At 36.1% G+C, this 23976-nt stretch overlaps 1 protein-coding gene and 1 non-coding gene across 3 annotated transcripts in view; one reads left to right on the top strand and one right to left on the bottom strand.

Moving 5' to 3' along the window:
• Positions 1-23976, top strand: part of UBTD2 (ubiquitin domain containing 2) — a 63398-nt gene that overhangs the window by 19201 nt on the left and 20221 nt on the right. Inside the window, exon 1 of one of the 2 annotated variants that reach the window (XM_035014283.1) lies at positions 10262-10280. The exons of the other annotated variant lie outside the window; for it this stretch is intronic. The gene's annotated coding sequence lies outside the window, so the exon portion shown is untranslated. Of the gene's footprint in view, positions 1-10261; positions 10281-23976 lie in introns of those variants that run through there. 2 annotated transcript variants of the gene reach the window in all.
• LOC118017673 lies at positions 22201-22304 on the bottom strand. The gene has a single exon (XR_004681207.1). It is a non-coding gene; the product is annotated as a U6 spliceosomal RNA (small nuclear RNA).

Below are 23976 nucleotides of genomic sequence, written 5' to 3'. Positions count from 1 at the left end.
CTTTGCATATGAAAAGAGTTAATTATATTTATTGCCCACCCAGCCCAGTAGAATTGTTAGGCTGCCCTTGAGCTGAATCTTTGCTTACATTGAATGCAGCAGAAATCCAGTTTTCACATACAGTCTATAAAGTATTATATTAACAGGGAGTAATGAAGGCACCCTTTATGAATTCTCTGAATTTAGGGGTTTTTGTTTATTTTGTGGGTTATTTTCAGCAGACATTTAGGGGGATGTTGGAGGAGGGCAAAATCCAGGGACAAGTGGTAGGATGAAACTGATATTTGAGGTATTTTACTAAAGACTAAGTGCACTTTGGGGGTCTACACCACACTTCTCCATGTAAAAAGTATAAGGAGCTTGTGTTTGGGGAGAAATTCATTTAATTATGCAAGTACAATATTATATAATGTGTAACTTTGTAACATATGCCTTGTGTTATAAGATACTTAGTAATGCAAATATATTTCACACTTTCATCCTACTTTTACTTACCAAAATCTCCCTTCCTGGCTGTGTTGTTTGCACAACAAACACATTGAGTATACCTGTGTGACATATTTAAACTTGTATGTAATATTTCAACAGGGCCAGTAAGTGGCTTGTAAGTAACAGTATACATAGGAAATACTTGTTGAATGAGAGCTTAAAGTCTGTAAAGTAATGGCTTTTCAACTGTTTAAGGTTGACAAATATAATTAACAAATATGTGAGAAGAGCCATGACTGTAATACATAATCTTTGTCCTTGTTGGAATTTTTTATTAAAAAAAAAATCTTCACATTTTCTTGATTCTTACAATGACCCTTTGACTTTAAGGAAAGATGATGTTATTATCGCTGTTCCACAAGGGAGGAACCTCAGGCACAGAGAAATTTTGATCTGAGTAAGGAGTGAAAAGAGTATCCCAAACTGTAAGCTCTGTCTTCTGTTTTCTAATTCAGTATTCACTCCACAGATGATGAGGGGTTTGGGTTGACTTTTCTTTCCTTGCAGCCGAAGTGTGTGTGTTTTTCCTTTATGGCAATAAGTATAGTTGAGTTGAAATTAATGGAATGTATTTCTTAAGGACTCTTATGTTCACTCTTGTGTCCAAAATGGAAATGGCAGCAGTAAAAAATGAGGTCGGTAATTGTCTTCAGTCTTAGTCAATAAGTTATATTGCTTTTCACAAGATAGAAATTCTGATCTAAGATCTTACATTATCTAAAATTGGATTAAATGGAAAAATGTGTTAATCTCATTCATCTTTTGCGCCCCTTTACTTGGTTATCTTTTCCACTTTTACCTCTACTTCTTAATCCAGACTGAATGTTTTCAGCTTAAAACTCCGTTTATTCAAACTTGACTTGAATTTAGCAGTTGAACTGTGTGGGGAAACAAGTTTCCTTAAGGTCCTTGAAATATAAGAAAAGAAGGATTTGTCTAATCTGAAGAAAGCTTAATAAAGTTTTTCTAGGCCTATGCTCTGAAATCACCCTTAGTATAGAGTATTAGAAAATCTGTCTCAGATCATAAAGTGGTGATCGCCCCAAGGGGTGAGTTGAAGGAAATTACATGAAAGTTCTTTCTGATTATTATATCCAGCACTTAAAGGATGGGGATTAGAACCCAGAAGTGAATGAGTATTTGTACTTAAAATGTCAACATATGAACATTTGGAACCACCTTCTGGTTTTATAGTTGATAAAAGGAACAGAGGCCACCTATCTCCTGAATGTATCTTGCTCAGAAGGAGGAGGGGAAATCTATGGTGGTCCCCTAATATAGTTTTATTATGGTAGCTTATGCTTTTTCTGGCAGTCACCAATATATTTGTGCCTTGAACTTTAGTTACCCTGGAAATACTAATTTTAATTTGATGATTAAAAAGCTTTTGGGCCTTTAATCATTATTGTATTGCCAAAAATTAACACATAGGGCCTATTGAACACACCCTTCTGTGAATTTGAATTTTGCTGCTCTGGGTTTGTGATGGTTGCATCATGTTGTAGATACCTATTTCTTACTAAATGACTCAAGTTGTTTATACGTTCTTTAAAGTCTCATAATTTTAAAGTGAAAAATTGAGATCTGTGCCACCACATATAAGTAGGACATAATGAAAAGGAACTTGAGAAACAATAAAATGATCCCAGTACTTCTGGAATGAACATTGAATAAGATGCTTCAGCTGTAACAAGAGCTCTGAGAATGGGGAGAATTGCTAATCTGTTACTGAAGCAAGCTACCCTTGGAAGCAGGGAGACTATCTTTTTGTATTGGATCTGTCATGGGGTAGAAAATAGGTTCTTGTGTTTGTATTTTTGTTTTCTGTATACCAATACTGAATATACTGACTAGAAATTACAACGTAACTACGTAGGGCAAAGAAATGACTGAAAAACATTTAACTTTTTTTTCTGTAATGATGGATCCTTAAGCATTTTAAGACGGGAATAATAAACAGGGACAGAACTACATTTCAATAGTAAAGATAGGTTTTTCAGTTTGGAATAAGGATGAATCCTAAAAGCCTAAATACTAAAAGTGTGAGAAGTTCTACCATTTATTAAAGAGGGAGGAAAAAGAAGTTTTCTGATGAAACACTGAGGGAGATTAAAGAAAATTAAGATGTAGAATAAAATTCAGTTTCCATTGAGAAATAGTTCTCCTTTAATAATAGGTAGTATAAAAAACATTGGCAAGTTATTTTTGTACTGAAGTGTCGGGGGGAAAATGCTCTACAGTTTTAATGAGTAGGGAAGTATTGACTAATGATGTCTGCATTTATTCCTGATACAGTCTTTTTAAAAGCTACTTATAACATTGCTGAACTAAATCACCCTGTCAGAAGTTCATGCTGAAACATTTGTAAGATTACTTTGCTTTCTGGATACGAAGGGAGAGTAGTTGAAGCTTTTGATTCCTATGTGTGTGTGCAGACACACACATGTTCGTTACGTATATAGTATATATAAAAATATATACATATGCAAATATATATTATGTATGTTTGTATTATTTTTTTTGTATATTCATTCTTATATACTGTCTCTTATGTGAAAACTTATTTAGGACTAATGTATATATTTATGGTCATTTAAAAAACTTTTAAAGAACTTTCTGTAAAAAAATATTAATTAAAAAAAAATTTTTTTTTAAGATTTTATTCATTCATTTGACAGAGAGAGAGCACAAGCAGGGGAGCAGCAGGCAGAGGGAGAGGAAGAAGCAGGCTCCCCACCGAGCAAGGAGCCCGACCCAGGCCGTGGGATCACGACCGGGCCAAAGGCAGACTCCCAACCCAATGAGCCACCCAGGCGCCCTGTAAAAAAATTTCTAAAAGTCAAGAAGCATATTTAAGAAAAAGTAAATCACATTTATCCTACCACCTAACATAAACATTTTGGGGTGCATTCTTTCATGCTCCCGTTGTATACTGTATGTATAAAAGAGCAAAAATCATACGTTCAGAGAAATGTGAAGTGCTTTTTGAAGTCATTGTAGCTATGCTTCTAGAGCAGTTATGGCTTCTTGAGTTTGACTTTACTGATGTTCTGGGATATAATGGAAATGTCATTGTTAACTTTTCATTTTGGGAGGGATTATCAGTATTTTTTCTAAAATTGACCTGGCTGTCTGTTTTGAAAGTTAAGAATTAGTAGAATCACTACAATGAAGTGAGAGATGCACTTCCTAGGACTTAATCTGAGGAAATGCAATGTAAACTAGAGCAAAAGAAATACCTTGCTATAATTGAGCAAGTTTCCCAAGGCATTTATGTGGGCAGTTTGTGAGAATATGTATTCCTTATGACATTACTTCCTTCTGAACAGTGCAGTTAAATAAGCTAAAAGTGAAGCTTGGAGTTTTGTAATGGTAATAGCCATAGATGCAATTAAAAAAATTAAGTGACATTCAAGATCTGTCTCTTTTGGGGGCACCTGGGTGGCTCAGTCGTTACGCATCTGCCTTTGGCTCAGGTCATGATCCCAGGGTCCTGAGATCGAGCCCCGCATCGGGCTCCCTGCTCAGCAGGAAGCCTGCTTCTCCCTCTCCCACTCCCCCTGCTTGTGTTCCCTCTCTCGCTGTGTCTCTCTCTGTCAAATAAATAAAATCTTTAAAAAAAAAAAAGATCTGTCTCTTTTCCTGTGAATCTAACCCCAAGGCGATACAATTTCTAGTAGTTTTTCTGTTGATTGTTTGCATCAAATATCACTTTCTTATAACTTGGTGGAGAGAGAGAATTTGATAATTGAGTCCTAGTTCTGCTTTACAGATTTTGTGGCAAAATCTTGTACAAGCCAAAATACCATTATGTTCTACGGGTCTGTTGAACATACTCTTTGATTCTGACCTGTTGTTAAAAGTAAGAGGGCTTTGACTACACTTAGAAACCCATTAAAAGAAAAGGACTTGGCAAATGAGTATAATTCAAGTAAAGTGCATTTACCCACATTTTGGCCAATTTCTCAAAGCTAACTCAAAGCAAAGGAAACTTTGCAGATTGAAAATGGAGACCCCCTTAAATAAAGAGTCTTACGGATCACTGGTGGCTTAGGAAACACTTTGTACTTTTCTTCACAGTGGCTTGGGACAGGCATCAACATGCTTTTGGTAACTGGTGAATGCTGTCTGGGAAATATTGTGTAGTTTGGGCACTTAAGATCCATGCCAACTTGCTATGCCATCCTAAGCACTGGTTCACACCTTTAAGCTCGGAGATCTCTGTGACCTGACAGATAGATTGATCATCATGTAGGTTCACTTTGGGAGGGTAGGTGAAAGTTGAACATTTAATCCAGTAACTCTTAAAGCCATGAGGCAGTAAAGGCCTAGTGGCTAAGAATATGAACCTTGGAGTCAGTCAATCTGGGTTTGATCCCAGCCATATCAGTTAGCTTTATGATCTTTGGGAGATTTTTTTTTTTTTAAGATTTTTTTTATTTATTTATTTGAGACAGAATGAGAGAGAGAGAGCACATGAGAGGGGGGAGGGTCGGGAGGGTCAGAGGCAGAAGCAGGCTCCCTGCCAAGCAGGGAGCCCGATGTGGGACTTGATCCAGGGACTCCAGGATCATGACCTGAGCCGAAGGCAGTCGCTTAACCAACTGAGCCACCCAGGCGCCCTCTTTGGGAGATTTTTTATTTTTATTAATTTAACAGACATTTAGATATTGTTTTTTTGTATTTGCTAGGCAATGTTCTAATTGTGTGTGTGAGAAATATTACCTCATTAAATTTTTGTAACAATCCAATTAAACTTATTTTATTATTGTCATCTCCCTTATCCTCCTCCCCACTTAGGTATTTTGCTTTTTAAGTTTGCTTTCTCATTTTAAGATGGAGATTATACTGGAGTTGAGAGTATTCAGTAGGACAGTATATAGATAACACTCTTCACAGTGGCTGGGCCATAGTATCATTCTCTGCTGACTTACTCTTTCTGAGAAAAGCAATATTTTGTGGCAAACTGCTACCTTCTATACCCGTGATGTTATAGTCAGAGTGATAGGGGTCATTCCCTGCAAGGTCTTCTAAATGCTTACGGGAATATTCCTGCAAATTCCTTAAGAATTTTGAGTTGGTCAAGGAAAGTCTCAAAAATTATCTAATTCCACCAGACACAGTCTGCATCTTTATAGTGCCCTGGGTCTTTGGGGCCTAGTGAGATCTAGGTTAATAGCATGGTTGCTTTCCCAAATCCAAATCTATATCCAAGGGATTATCAAAGGGCCACAAGTCTTTTTTGTTTGTTTTACTTTATTTTAAAATAATGTCAAACTTAAAGTTGCAGAAATGGTAGGAAGTAGTTCTGTATACCCTTCATTCAGATTTCCCCAAATGTTACATTTATCACATATGCTTTATAATCTTTCTTTATATATATGCACATATGTGTAAACACTTATGTGTTCTCGAACCATCTGATAAGTTGCAGACAGACAGGAAACCTTTTTACTCCAAAATACTTTAGTGTGTATTTCCTAAGAGCAAGGACATTCTTTTATATAATCACAATACAATTATCAAAATCAAGACGTTAATATTGATATAATGCTAATATTTGCTCTGTGGACTTTATGCAATTTCATCATTGTCTTCACCAATATTCAAAGAAAATCTCCCAGGATCATGCATTGTGTTTAGTTGTCATCTCTCTCTCTTTTTTTTTAATATTTATTTGACAGAGAGACACAGCGAGAGAGGGAATACAAGCAGGGGGAGTGGGAGTGGGATAAGCAGACTCCCTGCGGAGCAGGGGGCTCGATGCGGGGCTCTCTCCCAGGGCTCTGGGATCATGACCTGAGCCGAAGGCAGACGCTTAATGACTGAGCCACTCAGGCGCCCCAGTTGTCATATCTCTTTAGTCTACTTTAATCTGGAGCTGTTCTGGAGACTTTTTTTTTTTTTTTTAAAGATTTTATTTATTTATTTGACAGAGCGAGAGAGCACAAGCAGGGGGAACAGTAGAGGGAGAGGGAGAAGCAGGCTCCCCGCCAAGCAGGGAGCCCGATGCGGGGCTTAATCCCAGGACCCTGAGATCATGACCTGAGCTGAAGGCAGATGCTTAACAACTGAGCCACCCAGGCGCCCTGGAGACTTTTTAATCTTTCATGATTTTGTTATTTGGAAATGTACAGGCCAGTTATTTTGCAGAGTGTTCATTATTTGAATTTGTCTGATGTTTCATCATGCTTGGCTTCCTCATGATTATGTAGTCAGGGCAAGAATACCACAGAAATTGTGTCCTTCCCAGTATATGATGTCAGGAGTCACATGATGTCTGTTTTTCCATTATTGGTGTTGTTAATTTTGATCACTTTGGTGCCAGCCAAGTTTCTTCACTGTAAGGTTAGTATTTTCCCTGTGCAAATAATAAGTATCTAGTAGGAAGATTGAATTTATGTAAGTATTTTGTTTCTTATCCAACAGGTACCAGTTTTATCCATTGATAATTCTTGCCTCAAATAATTATGGTGGTTGCCAAATGGTGATTTTTAAAATTTCATCACTTTTATAATTATTAATAATTTTATATATTTTTAAAAAGATTTTATTTATTTGAGAGAGAGAGTGCGTGAGAGAGAGCTCACGAGCAGGGCAGAGGGAGAAGCAGACTCCCCTGCTGAGCAGGTAGCCTGACTTGGGGCTCCATCCCAGGACCCTCGGATCATGACCTGAGCCAAAGGCAGAGGCTTAACAGACTGAGCCACCCAGGCACCCCAATAATTTTATAATTATTAAATTTAATAAAAAAGAACCCTTTTGTCTCCCCCATTTATTTATTTATTATATTAGTATGGACTTAGAGTTTTCTGTTTTATTCTGTGAGGTATAATCTGTTGCTATTGTTATTTATTCTGATGCTTAAATTGTACCAAATTGGCCAGTGGGAGCTTCTCCAAGCTGGTCTCTGTGTTCTCTCGACATGCCTTCATTATTTATTGAGCACTTCTTTGTTTTCTGGCTTAACAAGATGTTTCAGGCTCATCTTGTATTTTTACTTGCCAGAGTCCAGAAATCAGCCAGGGATCCCTGGTTCCTTTTAGTGGAGAATGACATTTGGAAGCCAGGATCTAGACTCCAGGTGTATTTGGTGCTATTGGAGTGTCATTGCCTCTAGATTCTCTCAGTGAAAAGAGCTAGGATAGATACAGATATGTAGATATATAGTTATAGATATAGATACATCCCTAGGATATATAAGATATGCATGTTTGTATAATATATAGGATATATATACACACGATGTATTATAGGACATGTATATCCTATATATCTTAGGGAATATATATATATATTGCATACATATATGTACATTGAATACATATATACACACATATATATACATATATGTATATAATGTATAACACACATCTGTCTTTTTATGTATTTAGAACAGTGAATTCATAGTGATATCTAGCATTCGCCTGCCCGTATTCATAATTTTCTCTCAACAGTGAAAAAACTTGGCTCTCAGTTTCCACAATATAGTTATTTACTCAATCTGAGAATACACATGACATAGTTCTGGAATTGCTAATTCATTTTATTGTGAAAAGCAAAACTACCAACCGGAGTTGTTTATAGTTCTTTACGTCTTTAGCTTAAGGGTAAAATCACTAACAAAAATTACTGTCCTCTGGAGTTTAGGTTAGGTACACATCCTTTTAATATAGTTATATTAATTATTTGAAATACGGTAGATTCATTTGTATAGTGTTCCATTTTTAGTTTTCCCTTTCTGTGTTGATTTTATTTATTTATTTGAATATGTGTAATGTTAACATAGTTTTAAAAATTAGACTCAGCAAGGGGTGCGCCTGGGGGGCTCAGTCGTTAAGCGTCTGTTTCGGCTCAGCCCCACATCAGGCTCCCTGCTCGGCGGGAAGCCTGCTTCTCCTTCTCCCACCACCCCTGCTTGTGTTCCCTCTCTGGCGCTGTCTCTCTCTCTCAAATAAATAAATACAAATCTTAAAAAAAAAAAGTTAGATTGGGCAAAAAGATATACTCAGAAAGGTGTTACTTTACCCATTTCTACCTCTTACCCATCCTCTCATTATTTCTTTTCTTGTTTCTACCCACCCTCTGTAAGTAACCAGTATTATTGGTTTCTGGTTTATCCTTCTGTTTCTTTTTGCATAAATGAGTATCTGTCTGCTTTTTCTTTTCCTTTTCTTCTTTCTTTCCTTTCCTTTTTCTTTTTCTTATTTTCCTTTTCTTTTTCTTTTTTCATTATAGGACTTCTTTTGAATAGTGAAAATTTAGTTCTCCCATAGGGGTATTATACCCCTCAGTGCATTTCTTGGCCTTAAGATGCCTCATCAACTTGTACCTACTCAGGATACATCTGTATAAATACATAGTGATTAAATATAACTAGTTTTACGTTTGACATTTTGTATACAGTCTCATTACTTTATAAGTTATACCATCATGCGTAGTGGTATATATGCTCTAAGATTTCCAGTGTCTCATTTAACTCCTTGTTTGAAGTGAGGTTAGTTTCTTTCCATTATATGTAGTGCCTTTTTACATTAATGCTGATATTTAAGTGATTTTTTATATATTCTTTTATGTAGTTCAAACATGTCTGAACTAAAAAGTTTTGAGTTCCCAATGAATAGTGATTTTTTTTGTGTGTAATTGTACATTGCAGCACACAGGTACTAGAATGTATATTTTAGTTATTGAATGTTACTGCTATAGAATCTCCCTCCCTGTTCTGTTTAAGCAACAATAAGTTTCTTAGCTCTTACCTTGTCATCTTCTTGATCTTAGAGGGAAAGCTTTCATTGTTTCTTTATTGAGTATGATGTTAGCTGTGGGTTTTTTTATGAAGACCCTTTACCATTTTGTGGAAGTGCCCTTCTGTTCTTAGCTGTATGAGTGTTCTTATCGTGAAAGAATATTGGGTTTTATCAGGTGCCTTTTTTTTTTTTGTATTCACAGAGATGATTGCATGTTTTTTTCTTCATTCTATTAATGTGGCATATTAATTACATTAATTTTCTTATGTTGAACCAGTCACATTACTGGGACAAATTCTACTTGGTCATGGTCTTTTTTTTTTTTTTTTTTTTTTTTAGATTTTATTTATTTGAGAGAGAGAATGAGAGACAGAGAGCACGAGAGGGAAGAGGGTCAGAGGGAGAAGCAGACCCCCTGCTGAGCAGGGAGCCCGATGTGGGACTCGATCCCGGGACTCCAGGGTCATGACCTGAGCTGAAGGCAGTTGCCTAACCAACTGAGCCACCCAGGCGCCCGGTCATGGTCTTTTTAATAGGCTGTTGGATTTGGTTTGCTAATACTATGTTGAGAATTTTTGCATTTATCCTCTTCAGGGATATGGGTTTATTGTTTTGGGGTTTTTTGTTGTTGTTTTGGGTTTTTTGTTTGTTTGTTTGTTTTGCAGTTATCTTTGGCTTTGGTTAGGGTAATGCTGGCCTCATAGAATGAGTTAGGAAGTATTCTCTACTCTTCTATTTTTTGGAAGCATTTGAAAAGGACTGGTGTTAATTCTTTAAATGTTTAGTAGGATTCACCAGTGAAGTCATTTGGTCTTGGGCTTTTCTTTGTTGGGAGGTTTTTTTATTATTGATTCAGTCTCTTGTTACAGGTCTCTTGTTCTTCTTTTTCTTCCTCCACCTCCTCCTCCTCCTCCTCTTCCTTTCCTCTTTTTCTTTTTCTTCTTCAATTTTTTTCTTTTTCAGTAATCTCTACACCCAATGTGGAGCTTAGACTCACAACCCTGAGATCAAGAGTGGTATGCTCCACTGACTGAAGTCAACCAGGTGACCCTCTTTCTCCCTAAGTCAATTTTGATAATTTGTTTCTGGGAACTTGTCTGTTTCACCTAGGTCATTTAATTTGTTGGTGTATAACTAATTGTTCATAGTGTTCTAGTATTATCCTTTTTTTATTTCTGTAAAGTCAGTAAGAATATCTGCACTTTTGTTTCTGATTTTAATTATTTCTGTCTTCTCTCTTATTCTTAGTTGAACTTAAAAGTTTTGACAATTTTGTTGATCTTTCAAAGGACTAACTTTTGGCTTTATTGAACCTCTGTTGTTTCTCTGTTCTCTATTTTGTTTATATCTGCTCTAATCTTTATTATTACCTACCTTCTGCTAGCTTTAGGTTTACTTTGCTCTTCTTTTTTTAGTTCCTTAAGGTGTATAGTTAGGTTATTGATTGAGATCTTTCCCTCTGAGCATTGCTTTTCTGTATCCCATGAGTTTTTGTATTTTGCTTTTTGTTTTCATTTGTCTTTTCTCATTTCCTTGTGATTTTTTTATTTGATCCATTGGGTATGAGTGTATTGTTTAATTTCCATATATTTATGACTTTTCTAGTTAACTTCTTATTGGTTTCTACCTTCATTCCATTATGGTCAGAGAATATATGTTGTATGATTTCAGTCTTAAGTTTATTGAGATTTGCTTTGGCGCCTAACTTATTAGTCTATCCTGGCCAATTTCCATGTGCACTTAAGACTATGTATTTAAAAAAAAAAAAAGAAGACTATGTATTTTACTATTTTACTGTTGTTGAGTATGTTCTATATATCTGTCTGTAAGCTTTAGTTGGTTTATAGTATTGTTCAGGTCTTTTGTTTCTTTATTGATGTTCTGTCTAGATATTTTATCTGTTTTTGAAAATGGAGTATTCTGATTTCTAACTATTATTGTAGAACTTTCTCCCTTCAATTCTGTCAGTATTTCCTTCATACATTCTGGGACTCTGTTGTTAAGTGCATATGTGTTTATAATTGCTGTATCTTCCTGATGAATTGACCTATTTATTATAAAATGTCCTTCTTTGTCTCTAGTAAAAATGTTTGTGTTAAAGTTTCTTTGTCTGGTATAAATCTAGCCACTCCAGCTCTCTTTTGGTGACTGCTTGCATGACATATCTTTTTCGATTTTTTGCTTTCAACTTAAATGTGTTCAATCTAAAGTGTCTGTTATGGACAGCATATAGTTGGATGATGGGTTTTTGTGCATTCTGTAATTTTCAACATCTGTTTTTATGATTAAAAAAATTTTTTTTAAAGTAATCTGTGTACCCAAGTGGGGCAGACCTACAGCCCCAAGATCAAGAGTCACATCCTCTATTGACTGAGCCAGCCAGGCACCTCTGTCAATTTCAACATTTGATTAGAATGCCTAATATTTATATTTTATGAAATAACTAGTAAGATAGGATTTATACCTGCCATTTTGCTATTTTTTTTGCTATATGTCTTATTCCTTTTTTCTCCTATCCCTGTATTAATGCTTTATTTTGTGTTAAATAGTTATTTTCTAGTGTATCATTTTAATTCCCTTGTCATTTCTTTCACTATGTATTTTTAAATCATTTTCTAGTGGTTGCTCTGGAGATTATAATTAACATCTTAATTTCTAACAATCTAGTTCTAATTGAAACCAATCTAATTTCAATAGCATATAAAAACTTTTATATAGCCCCTTCCCCTCCCTCTTTGTGCTGTTATTGACATATAAATTACATGTTTATACATTGTATGTTCATCAACATAGATTTATAATTATTGCTTTATACAATTGTCTTTTAAATCAAATAGGAGGAGGGGCACCTGGGTAACTCAGTTGGTTAAAGTGTCCAGCTCTTGATCTTAGCTGAGGTCTTGATCTCAGGCTTGTGAGTTCAAGCCTCACATTGGGCTTCATGATGGCTATGGGGCCTACTTAAAAGAAAAAAATCAAATAGGAAACAATTTCAAGTCAAAAATATATATTTACTGGCTTTTATATTGACCTGTATAAATTCACATGTGTAAATACATAAATGTAAATTATATATTTGCATATGTAAATTTGCCTTCACTGACATTTTTTATTCATGTTCAAGTTACTGTCAAGGATCCCTTTATTTCAGCCTGAAGGACTTCCTTCCTGATATTTTGCAGAGCTCGTCTGCTAGCAACAAATCCTCTCAGTATTTGTTTATCTGGGAATGTTTTACTTTCTCCCTAATTTTCAAAATCTACTTTTTGCTGGGTATAGAATTCTTAGTTGACACACACTTTATTATTTTGAATTTGCTATCTCACTGCCTTCTGTCCTCCATGGCTGCTGATGAGAAATCAGCTGTTGAACTTTTTTGAGAATGTCTTGTATGTGATGAGTTCCTTCTTTTTCTTTCAAGATCTCTTTATATTGGGCTTTTATCAGCTTAATTATGATATGTCTGGGTAGGGATTTCTGAGTTTGTTGATCTACTTGCTATGTAGATCGATGTTTTTCATCAGATATAAGAAGTTTTGTGCCACTACTTTTTCCAATACTCTTTCTACCTTTTCTCTCCCTTCTAGGACTCACGTTATGTGTATGTATATTGGTAATCTTAATTGGTTATACCATTGTCAAGGTCTCTTGAGGCTTTGTTCATTTTCCTTCAGTTTTTTTTTTTTTTTAATGTTCCTCAGACAAGATCATCTCAAGGGACCTATCTTCATGTTCACTGATTCTTTCTTCTGCCTGCTCAAATCTGCTGTTGAGTCTCTCTAGTGAATTTTTCATTTGTTAATGCACTTTTCAACTCCATGAGTTTAAAAATAATTTCTATCTCTTGGGTAGAGGAAGTAAAATGGGTAAAGGGAAGTGGGAGATACAGGCTTCCAGTTATGGAATGAATAAGTCACAAATAAAAGGCACAGCATAGGGAATATAGTCAATGATATTGTGGAATATAGTCAATGATACTGATGTGTGATGACGGATGGTAGCTACACTAGGGGTGAGCAGACTATAACAAATAGAGATATCAAATCACTATTGTACACCTGGAACTAATGTAACATTGTGTGGCAACTATACTCATATTTAAAAAATAATACTTTCTATATCTTTATTAAGACTTAGTTTTCAGGGGTGCCTAACTGGCTCAGTCAGTAGAGCATGACTCTTGATCTTGGAGAGTCATGAGTTTTAACCTCACATTGGGTATGAAGCCTACTTTTAAAAAAACAAAGACTTAGTTCTCATTCTTTTAGTTCTTTACACATGGTTTCCTTTAGTTCGTTGAACATATTTAAGATAGCTGACTTAAACTCTAGTAAGTCCAGTGTCTGGACTTTCTCAGTGAGTTTCTATTATCTGCTTTTTTCCGTCCCTGTGTATGGGTCATACTTTCCTTGCATGTCTCATAATTTTTTTGTTAAACCTGAACATTTAATATAATATATGACAACCCTTCAAGTCAGATTCTCCTCCTTCAGGGTTTGTTATTGTTGCTTTTTGGGGTTTTTTTTGCTGACTTTACTGAACTAATTCTATAAAGTTTATATTCTTTATTAGGTTTGGCCACTGAAGTCTCTGCTTAGTTAGCTTAGTGGTGAGCTAATGATTGGATATATTTCCTTAAAAGTGCAGAACCAGTAACTCTCCCATTCTTTGCAGCATGGCTCTGTGTTCATACTGGGACTCACCTTTAAAATTCAGGTAGTTTACTGCTGTGCCTTAGCTCTTACTTCCTGTTTGTACAGAGTCTGTCAGTTAGAAGTGAGACTTTAGTACATTCTTGGTCTTCCCTGAACATGTACACAGCCCTGGATATGCACAGTCCTATGCATGTGCAGCCTTTTAGATTCCCAGAAATATGTCAGGGTTTTTCTGGACATCTCATTCCCCAGCTTTGATTAGCTTTTCTTGCTTGCCCCAAATGTTTCACTACCTCTTGCAGGTGCAGTGTTAAACAATTTCTGCTTATTGTTTTTGACAAATGCCCCCAGGAATAGGCTATTTATTCTGGGAGAGCTGTAAGTTAAGTAAAATAAAGACAAGCTCTATGAGTAGTATTTCCTAGAGAACTTCCACATAGGCCAAAACATTACAGTTGTTTTTTTTGTTTTTTTTTTTTTTTGCAAATGGGGCTTTTAAAGAGCTCCAGCCCTGTTCTGACCCCTCCTATGGCTGTGGTGCTGGTGGCTTTTACTATGATTGCTGTCCGTTGGTTTTCAAGGTTACCTTGGAGCTGGGAAGAGGGGGATTGGTCGAGGGCATGTTAAAATACCACCACAATACTTGTGGTTTTTACCAAAATAGCACTTTTTCTTGAATAAGAAAGAGTACATGCTCCCTGGTTTGTAAGAGGTCTTTGGTTAATTGCCAGAGTTCTGAAATTTATTTTGACAGTTTTTGCCAATATTCTCATTGTATTTATAGAGAAGATTTTCAGAAGTCCTTACTCTACCTTTCCTGGTGATAGCACTCAATTATTTTGTAAGGAGAGTTGAATAATAATTTAAAATATCTTCTATATTTATCCATGGAGTTTACCATTTTTGATGATCCCCGTTCCTTTGTATAGATTCAGATTTCCATCTGTTGCCATTTTCTTTCTGCCCAAGGACTGTATAATATTTCCTGTGGTGCAGGTATACAGGTGATAAATTCTTTCAGTCTTTATATGCCTGATAAGGTCTTTATTTCATCTTTGCATCTATGTTCATGAGGCATACTTGTTTGTAGTTTTTTTTATTTTGTCTTATTTTGTTATCAGTGCAGTTGTGGTCCCAAAAATTGAATCGAGGAGTATTCCTTTCTCTTTTGTTTTCTGAAAGGGAGAGTAATCACATCATTTCTTCTTTATATTGATAGAATTCAATAATCCCATCTGGACCTGGAGTTTTCTTTGTTGGAAAGTTTTTAAAGACAAACTCAATGTCTTTTGTATATATGGAGGTAATCAAGTTATCCCTTTTTTCCTGAGTGAATATTACTTTATTATCCCTTAAATATCTGCTGGATCTTTAGTGATGTTCCCTCTTTCTTTTTTTTCTTTTTTTTTTTTTTTTTTTATGTTCCCTCTTTCATTCCTGATGTTGGTAATTTTTTTTTTAAGATTTATGAGAGACAGCTAGAGCACAAGCTGGGGGAGGGGCAGAGGGAGAGGAGGAAGCCGGCTCCCCACTGAGCACAAAGCCCGATGCAGGGACTCCATCCCAAGACCCTGAGATCATGACCTGAGCCACCCAGGTGCCCGATGTTGATCATTTTTGTCTTTTTTTTCTTGGTCAGTCTGGCTAGAGGTTTGTCAGTTTGTTGATTTTTTTTTTTTTTTAAAGGCTTTTGCCATCATAAGTTTTCTCTTTTTTTCTGTTTTCAATTTCTTTGGTTTCTGCTTTTTATTATTTTCTTTCTTAAACTTTGAGTTTAATTTGTTCTTTTAGCATTTTAAGGTAGAAGCTTACATGGTTGATTTGAGACTTCTAATAGAAGCATTTTAATGCTATAAATTTTTGTCTAAGCAGTGCTTTTTGGCAGCATTCTAAAATTTTGATATATTTTCATTCCATTCAAAGTATTTTCTTTTTTTTTTTTTTAAGATTTTATTGATTTATTTGACAGAGAGAGAGAGAGAGTACAAGCAGGGGGAGCTGCAGGGAGAGGGAGAAGCTGGCTCCCCACTGAGCAAGGAGCCCAATGTGGGACTCGATCCCAGGACCCTGGGATCATGACCTGAGCCGAAGGCAGACGCTTAACCGACTGAGCCACCCAGGTGCCCTTCAAAGTATTTTCTAACTTCCCTTTTACCCATGACTTATTTGGATGTTGTGTATTATTTAATCTCTAATTACTTGGGGATTTTTCCAAATAACTTTTATGTTATCAATTTATAATTTAATTCCATTATGATTGTAGAGCATATTTTGTGTCATTTCTATTCTCTTAAGTTTTGTATTGTCTATCTTGGTGTGAATGGTATATGTGCCCTTGATAAGAATATATATTCTTTTCTTGTTGGGTGGAATGTCCTATCAATGTCATTTATGCAAGTTGATTAATAATGTTCTTGCTGTCTTCTGTATTCTTGCTTATTTTATGTCTTCTTACTCTATTAGTTACTGATTGAAGAATGTTGAGGTAGCCAGGTATAATTGTGGGATGGTCTTATTTCTCCTTTAATTCAGTCAGTTTTGGCTTCATATACTTTGAAGTCCTATTGTTAGCTGCATACATATTTATGATTATTATATATTCTTGGTGAATTGATTATTTTATTATTTAGTGTTCTTTTAGATACTGTTGCTGATGTATTAACTCATTGTTCCAAATAATCTCTAGCCCATAGATGAGGATTTAAGTAATAATGTTAGATGCTTTTGTTGCTTTTGTTTTGACCCTTTGAGTTTTCCAGCTCTCCCTTTGCTGGTTGGATTCTAAATTATAGATGGTCCAGGCTAGCTTCAGTGCTCAAGGATAGGCACTAGAATGTGGGCATGGGAATATATGAGAGAATTAGGCATGTGCCTAAAAGCCATACATATGTAAATAGAACTTAGAAACTGGGAGTTTGAGTAGCACAGATTTAGCTTCTGAATTATGTGCTTGGTATCATACACTTATGGTTCCCTGATCCTTTATTATAATCAAACATGGGTAACTTCAACAATTATGTAAACATATGAGTATCCAGAAGTAATGAGATATCAGGGTCAGAACTGAAGTGCCTCAAATATTGTATTCAAATCTTAATTGCTTCTCAGTGTTTGGGTTTTCTTAAAAAAAAAAAAATTGTGAAAATATTCAAACATGAAAAAAATAGTACAATAAACACATGTGTACCCTTGTAGATTTAGTAGTTAACATTTTGCTATATTTACATTTTTCTCTTTTTTGAAGATTTTATTTATTTACTTATTTTATTTTATTTTTATTTTATTTTTTATTTTTTTTTAAAGATTGTATTTATTTATCTGAGAGAATGGGAGACAGAGAGCATGAGAGGGGAAGGGTCAGAGGGAGAAGCAGACCCCCCGCCGAGCAGGGAGCCCGATGCGGGACTCGATCCTGGGACTCCAGAATCATGACCTGAGCTGAAGGCAGTCGCTTAACCAACTGAGCCACCCAGGCGCCCCTATTTACTTATTTTAGAGAGTGTGTGTTTGTGCATGAGCAGGAGAGGGGTGGTAGAAGAGGGAGAGAATCTCAAGCAGACTCTGTGCTGAGGGCAGAGCCCCCCACTCAGGGCTCAGTCTCACAACCCTGAGGTTATTTCCTGAGCTGAAACCAAGAGTCAGATGCTTAACCCACTAAGACACCCAGGCACCCCAACACACACTCCCTTTTAACAGCTGAACCATTTGAAAGTTCTAGACATCATGACACTTCTAAAAACTTCAGCATGCTTTTCCTTTATGAATATGATACTATTATCATACCTAAGAAAATTAAAAAGTACTTTCTTATTGGCATCTGTTATTTAGTCTTATTCAGATTTATCCAGCTGTTCTAAAATGTCTCTTGTAACTTTTTTCAAAGCAGGTTCCAAACATAGTTCATGTTTTGTCTTATTTGGTGTAGACCACTAGCTGACTGGGAACAGTCTTGCCCTCCAGGGGGTAATTGGCCATGTCTAACTCCATTTTAACTTTTTCCTTTATCCTTTGTATTTCCTATAAGTAAGAAGTTCAGATTTGAAGTTTAATGCATCTTTGTTTTTTATACTTCATATTGCAGTGCATCAAGAGGTTAAGTCTGGCTATTTGGTTCAAATAATGAGTGTCAGATATCTACAGTGTAATTTTTCCTCTGTGATTCTTTGACAGCTTGCATGTCCTGTTACCCAGGATGTTTTAGTATATCTATTGATGATCCTTACCCTAATCAATTATGGGGTTGTAAAGAATGATTCTTTTAAAGATGTCATTCTTTATTACTGGCATTCTTCAGTAAGAAAGAGCCTTTCTTCTCTCATCTCCCCCTTTTAGTAGTAGTAAAGATTCATGAATTTTTACTTATTCAATATATTGAAGTCAATTCTAGTTATTATTTTTTATGCTCCAAAATTTATGCAGGTGTTGTCTCCTTCAGACTGTCTCCTTTGTGCCTTTGAGGTGATCTCATTAATCATTCGAGCACTTTCTTGTTTTCTCAGCTCAACTACATGTCTCAGGCTTGTTTTTAATTTTTCCAGCCCTAGTCATAGAACTAGCCATTTCTCCAAATGCCCTAGGACCTTTTAGTTGGGTGTGGTATTTAGCACTAAAGTCTGGGAGTGAGGTATGCTTATTACTACTGGGTTATCATTATTTCTAAGCCCTTTTAATCAACAGAGCTATAAAATACTTTTTAAATTATGAGTTCATATTGATATGTACAATTCAAAATTAACCTAAGTTTTTTTCTTTATATTTTATATATTTTTATTTTTTATTAAAAATTTCAGTTTCAGCGTGGGTGGCTCAGTCAGTTAAACATCTGCCTTCGGCTCAGGTAATGATCTCAGAATCCTGGGATGGAGCCCACATCAGGCTCCCTGCTCAGAGGGGAGCCTGCTTCTCCCTCTCCCTCTGTCCACCCACCCCCAACCCCTCTACCACTTGTGCTCTTTCTCAAGTAAATAAAATATTTTTTAAAAATTTCAGTTCCTGGGGCACCTGGGTGGCTCAGTTGGTTAAGCATCTGCCTTTGGCTCAGGTCATGATCCCAAGGTCCCAGGATCAAGCCCCACATCAGACTCTCTGCTCAATGGAGAGCTTGTTTCTCCCTCTCCCTCTGCCTGCCACTATGCCTACTTGTGCGTGCTCTCTCTCTCTCTCTCTCTTTGTCAAATAAATAAATTTTAAAAAATTCAGTTCCTATTGATAATAATGTAGTTCTTTATTTGCTTTATCCTACAGGAAATATCCAATGTTGCAGAATTATAGTAATTAGTATTCTACATGAATTCTTAGCACTTTAACCTGCTGAGTGAAGTTAAAGATGTCTTTTGTAGTTCGTTTTTTGTTCCTTAAAATTTACCCCACTGAAGATGTATAATCAGAGTATCATGTTCAAAATTGACTTGAAATAATTATTTTCTTTATATGGTTATGTTAACATTTGATATACAGTTACATTCATTTATTTCTGTGTTCAGTGTTAGAGTTTGCTCTTTTGGCTTGATTTTGTTTTGATTATGTAAAACATTTACAATTTTTCAAAAGTCAAATCTATATAAAAAGCTGTACTCAGAAGTCTTGCTCCCATTTCTATCCCTTCTATCCCATAGCCCTTGTAGATAACCATTTTCATTAATTCCTGGTTTATCCTTCTAGTGTGTGTGCTTTTGTTTTTGTTTTTTACAAAACCAAATATATAGAGAGAGGTAGTTGTTTCTCCTATTTCCTTAAACAAAATGTATCACTATGTATGTATTGTTCTGTTTCTTTTACTTAATTATTCTGGAAATTTCTCCAATTTGAGTTTCTGCAGTTCTCCTTTATTCTTTATAGTTGCATTATATTTCATCATATGGTTGTACTGTATATATCCACTAGATTGCTTCTAATACAAATAAACCTGCAGGAAATAACTTTTCATATTTACATGGAGTATATCTTTTTTTTTTTTTTTAAGATTTTCTTTATTTATTTGTTAGAGAGAGAGCATGAGTGGGGGGTTGGGGCAGAGGGAGAGGGAAAAGTAGACTCCCAGCTGATCAGGGAGCCCAACTTGGGGCTCCATCCCAGGACCCTGGGATCTTGACCTGAGCCGAAGGTAGATGCTTAACCAACTGAGCCACCCAGGTGCCCCTACGTGGAGTATATCTTGAAAGTAGAGTCCTAAAACTGGGATTGCTGACTCAATGGTTGGGTGAATAACTGATTATATTAGATGTCAAATTCCCCCTCCATTGGGAATCCTTTGGATAATAATCCCATGGGATCTTAGACTCCTACCTCAAATGTAGGGGAATATCTTATCTCTCCACAACTTACCAGTGTCAGATTTGTCAATTTTTGCCTAAGAGCAAAAGAGTGAATTCCAGCATAGTTTTCACTTGCTTTTGTCTTATGAGGGATATTGGAAATTGTTTCATATGTCATTTACCTTTTTTGTTCTTTGACCTGGATGTTCATATCCATTGCCCATTTTCTGTTACAGAGTTTTGCTTTTTGTCTTCTCCATTTTTAGTTTTTTATACCAGGGAGATTAGCCTCTTATGATATAAGTTACAGATATTTTCTCCAAGTTTGTCATTTGTATTTTGACTCTCCTGCCCCCACATGAAAATTAAGTCTTTTCTCATTGCTTCTGGAAAAGCATTTGCTATTTATTACAGAGAAATTTATATTTTTTTGTAGTGCATATATTGTTTTAGTTTTTACATTTAGACCTTTGATTCATTCGTGTAGAATTTATTATGGTGTACAGTTTAAAGTATTGACCCAAATTTATCTTTTTCCAAGAGGCTATCCAGTTCCAACACTGTTACTTAAAATGCCCATTTTTCTCCAACAGTTTAAGTTGGAGCAGTTTAAGATAAAATCTCTATCATGTACTAAATATCCGTGTATATATGGATTTTTTCTGAACTTCATTATATTCTAAGTGTTCATATGCCTTACACACTTTTAATTGTAGTGGTTTTATGTTTTAATATTCATAGGGCTAGCTCCCTTGTTGTGCTGCTTTTTCAGGATTCCCCTAGCTGTTCTTGCCCATTTGTTTTTACATATTAGAATCAACTCATCTGGGGCGCCTGGGTGGCTCAGATGGTTAAGCGTCTGCCTTTGGCTCAGGTCATGATCCTTGGGTCCTGGGATCGAGTCCCGCATCGGGCTCCCTGCTAGGCGGGGAGCCTGCTTCTCCCTCTGCCTCTGCCTCTCTCTCTCTCTCTCTCTCTGACTCTCATGAATAAATAAATAAAACATGTAAAAAAAAAATTAAAAAAAAAAAAACAACTTATCTGGCTTCAGAAAGTTTTTTTATTTTTTTTAATTTTTTAAATTTTAAAAATTTTTATTTATTTATTTATTTGAGACACACAGAGAGAGCAAGCACAAGCAGGGGGAGCAGCAGATAGAGAGGGAGAAGTAGGTTCCCCGCTGAGCAGGAAGCCCGATGAGGGGCTCAATCCCAGGACCCTGGGATCATGACCTGAGCTGAAGGCAGACACTTAACCGACTGAACCACCCAGGCACACTCCCAGAAAGTTTTTTAAAAATTATTTTCAGTGGAAACATGTTAAATGTAGATATTCACTTAGAAAGAATTGACAGCTTGGACATGTTGATGTCCAAGTACAAGAGATGTCCTCATCTTGTTCAAGTCTAGTCTACTTTTGGGACTTCCAGGAGTTTAAAAAATATATCCTGATAATAGGTGTTGCATTCCAGGTATTATATTTTTTCTGTCACTGTTATACATGGGACCTTTTCTTCCACTGTATCTTTTAGCTGGGTATTTTATATATATCTATAAGGCTTTCATTTTATATCCCATTACCATATTGATTTTTTTTAATCATTCAATTTTAGCACTGAATTTCTTGTATTTTCCAGTCATACTATCATATCATCTGCAATTAGAGGTGGTTTACTTCTTACCTTCTGGTTCTTACACTTCTGATTGTTTTGTTCTGTCTGATTTGCTGGCTAACACTTTCAAAACAAGGTTAAATAGTTGTGGGGATGGTGGGCATCCTTGGCTTGTGTGTGCTTCCCATCCCTTGAACAACCCATAAATTAATAGAAGTAAAGGTCCTTGCAATGCAAAGAATGTAGTTCTAGATAAAACCATTCCCCCAAACCAGTAGAATGAACCATCTGAAAATATCGTATACTACTGGGAAGGTACAGTGGGCTCCGGTTAAGTGACCATATTCTTAGTTCCAGTTTTCTGTAATTTCAGCCTTCCAAATGAAGTTGGGGCTTTTTCGTATGCATTTGTTGGATTTAACTGTATGCTTTTGTAACTTTTTTTAAATATGGAATGCTTCACGAATTTGCATGCCATCCGTGCACAGGGGCCATGCTAATCTCTGTATTGTTCCAGTTTTAGTATGTGTGCTGCCTAAGCGAGCACCTTGTGTAACATTTTTAATGAGACTCACCCGGCCTTGGACATATGATGTTGTAGGTTGGCTTTCCTCTTGCCTGTTTGTATGCTCAGGCCATTGGTAATTAGATTTATACTCTGAAAAACAGGCCCAGGAAATCATTATGTTTATTTTCTTCCCCTCAATAAAGCTAACTCAGACAACATTAGAAATTATATGTATGTCTTTAAAATTGTATTTTAACTGCTTAATTTTTATAAACTGTAGGATGGGAGCATGGTCAAAGTTCTTGTTTCTATTTTTAATAAAATAGTAGCATAAAAAACGGTGTATTTAACTTAGATAAATATACATATATATGATCTTCTTTTTTTTTTAAGGATTTTATTTATTTATTTATTTGATGGAGAGAGAGACAGCGAGAGAGGGAACACAAGCAGGGGGAGTGGTAGAGGGAGAGGCAGGCTTTCCGCCGAGCAGGGAGCCCGATGCAGGGCTCAATCCCAGGACCCTGGGATCATGACGTGAGCTGAAAGCAGCCGCTTAACGACTGAGCCACCCAGGCGCCCCCATATATATGATCTTTAGTGCCTAATCTGTTATAGGTGCTGAGTACTTGTAAGTTGAAGCTGACAGACCAGAAAACTGCATTACCTCCTCCCTTATTATAGGATACCTCTTTAGTGAGCATGATATCTCCGAAGAAATGAATTAGATGGTAGATTAGATAGGTTGGGGATCTGGTGCTGCTCAATTAGCTTTTCCCAATCAGAGACATTCCATTGGTCCTAACAAAGCCTGTGAAAGGTGGATCAGTGCTACTAGAAAAACAAAACATGCTTTATTTTGAATGAAGCTTGTAATTGATTTGATATGTAAAAGAAAACACATTTCTCAGCCCCGGTAAGACATGGAGTGCTATGATGGAGAATGAGCTCTGGACTTTGAATCTAGTCATCTGGGTTATAGTCCTGGCTCTTTTTGATCTTGAGCAAATCATTTATCCTCGTTAGGTCTTCCTTACCTTCCCATCAAATAGTAAGGTTGGCCGGTACCATCAAAGATCGCTTCCACATCTAAATTCTCAGATATTAGAGAAGTTACGGGTATGGTTTTGACTGTTGGCATGTTGGTGCTCTTAGTTTAAGCATTTTAATCCCCATATCCCTATTTTTATTTTGGCAGTAAGTTACTTTAGGTAAAGGGAATATATGTAGTATGTATGTGTTTGTGTAGTGCATTCTAAATTTACATGAGAATAAAATACAAGTATAGTTTTAGGCCAGCACCATCTGTTATGGAAGAGTTCTGTGGGATCTATTCTTAACTCTTGGGAGTGACAAAAATTTCCCTTTCGTTTTCATGATCTTCAGGCTTTAATCAGTCTAAATATGGGAACATTATCCCAATCCTATTCCTTGCTGCTTTCAAGTTTTCAGAATTCTGTGCAACAACGTTTTGTCCTTTGATGGTGAGCTCTTTAAATATTCAGTCTTTTCCCTTAGGCTGTTGTCTTATCGAAATGGAATGCTCTGGTTTTCAATCTGTTACAGCTATTATTACGTGAGTCATATCTTGATATTTACCTTACTTATACATTATGGCTTCTCCTTTATTCATTTGAAGAGTGCCAGTATTAAATCAGGGAACCAAAGGGCAGGAAACCAAAAAGGGAACCAAAAGCAGGAAAACAATTGC

Source organism: Mirounga leonina, unplaced genomic scaffold (assembly GCF_011800145.1).
Source record: "Mirounga leonina isolate KUSES-001 unplaced genomic scaffold, KU_Mleo_1.0 Mir_104, whole genome shotgun sequence".
Taxonomy (NCBI): domain Eukaryota; kingdom Metazoa; phylum Chordata; class Mammalia; order Carnivora; family Phocidae; genus Mirounga; species Mirounga leonina.
Note: the sequence above shows the minus strand (reverse complement) of the source record. Positions and strands in the feature narration are given on the sequence as shown.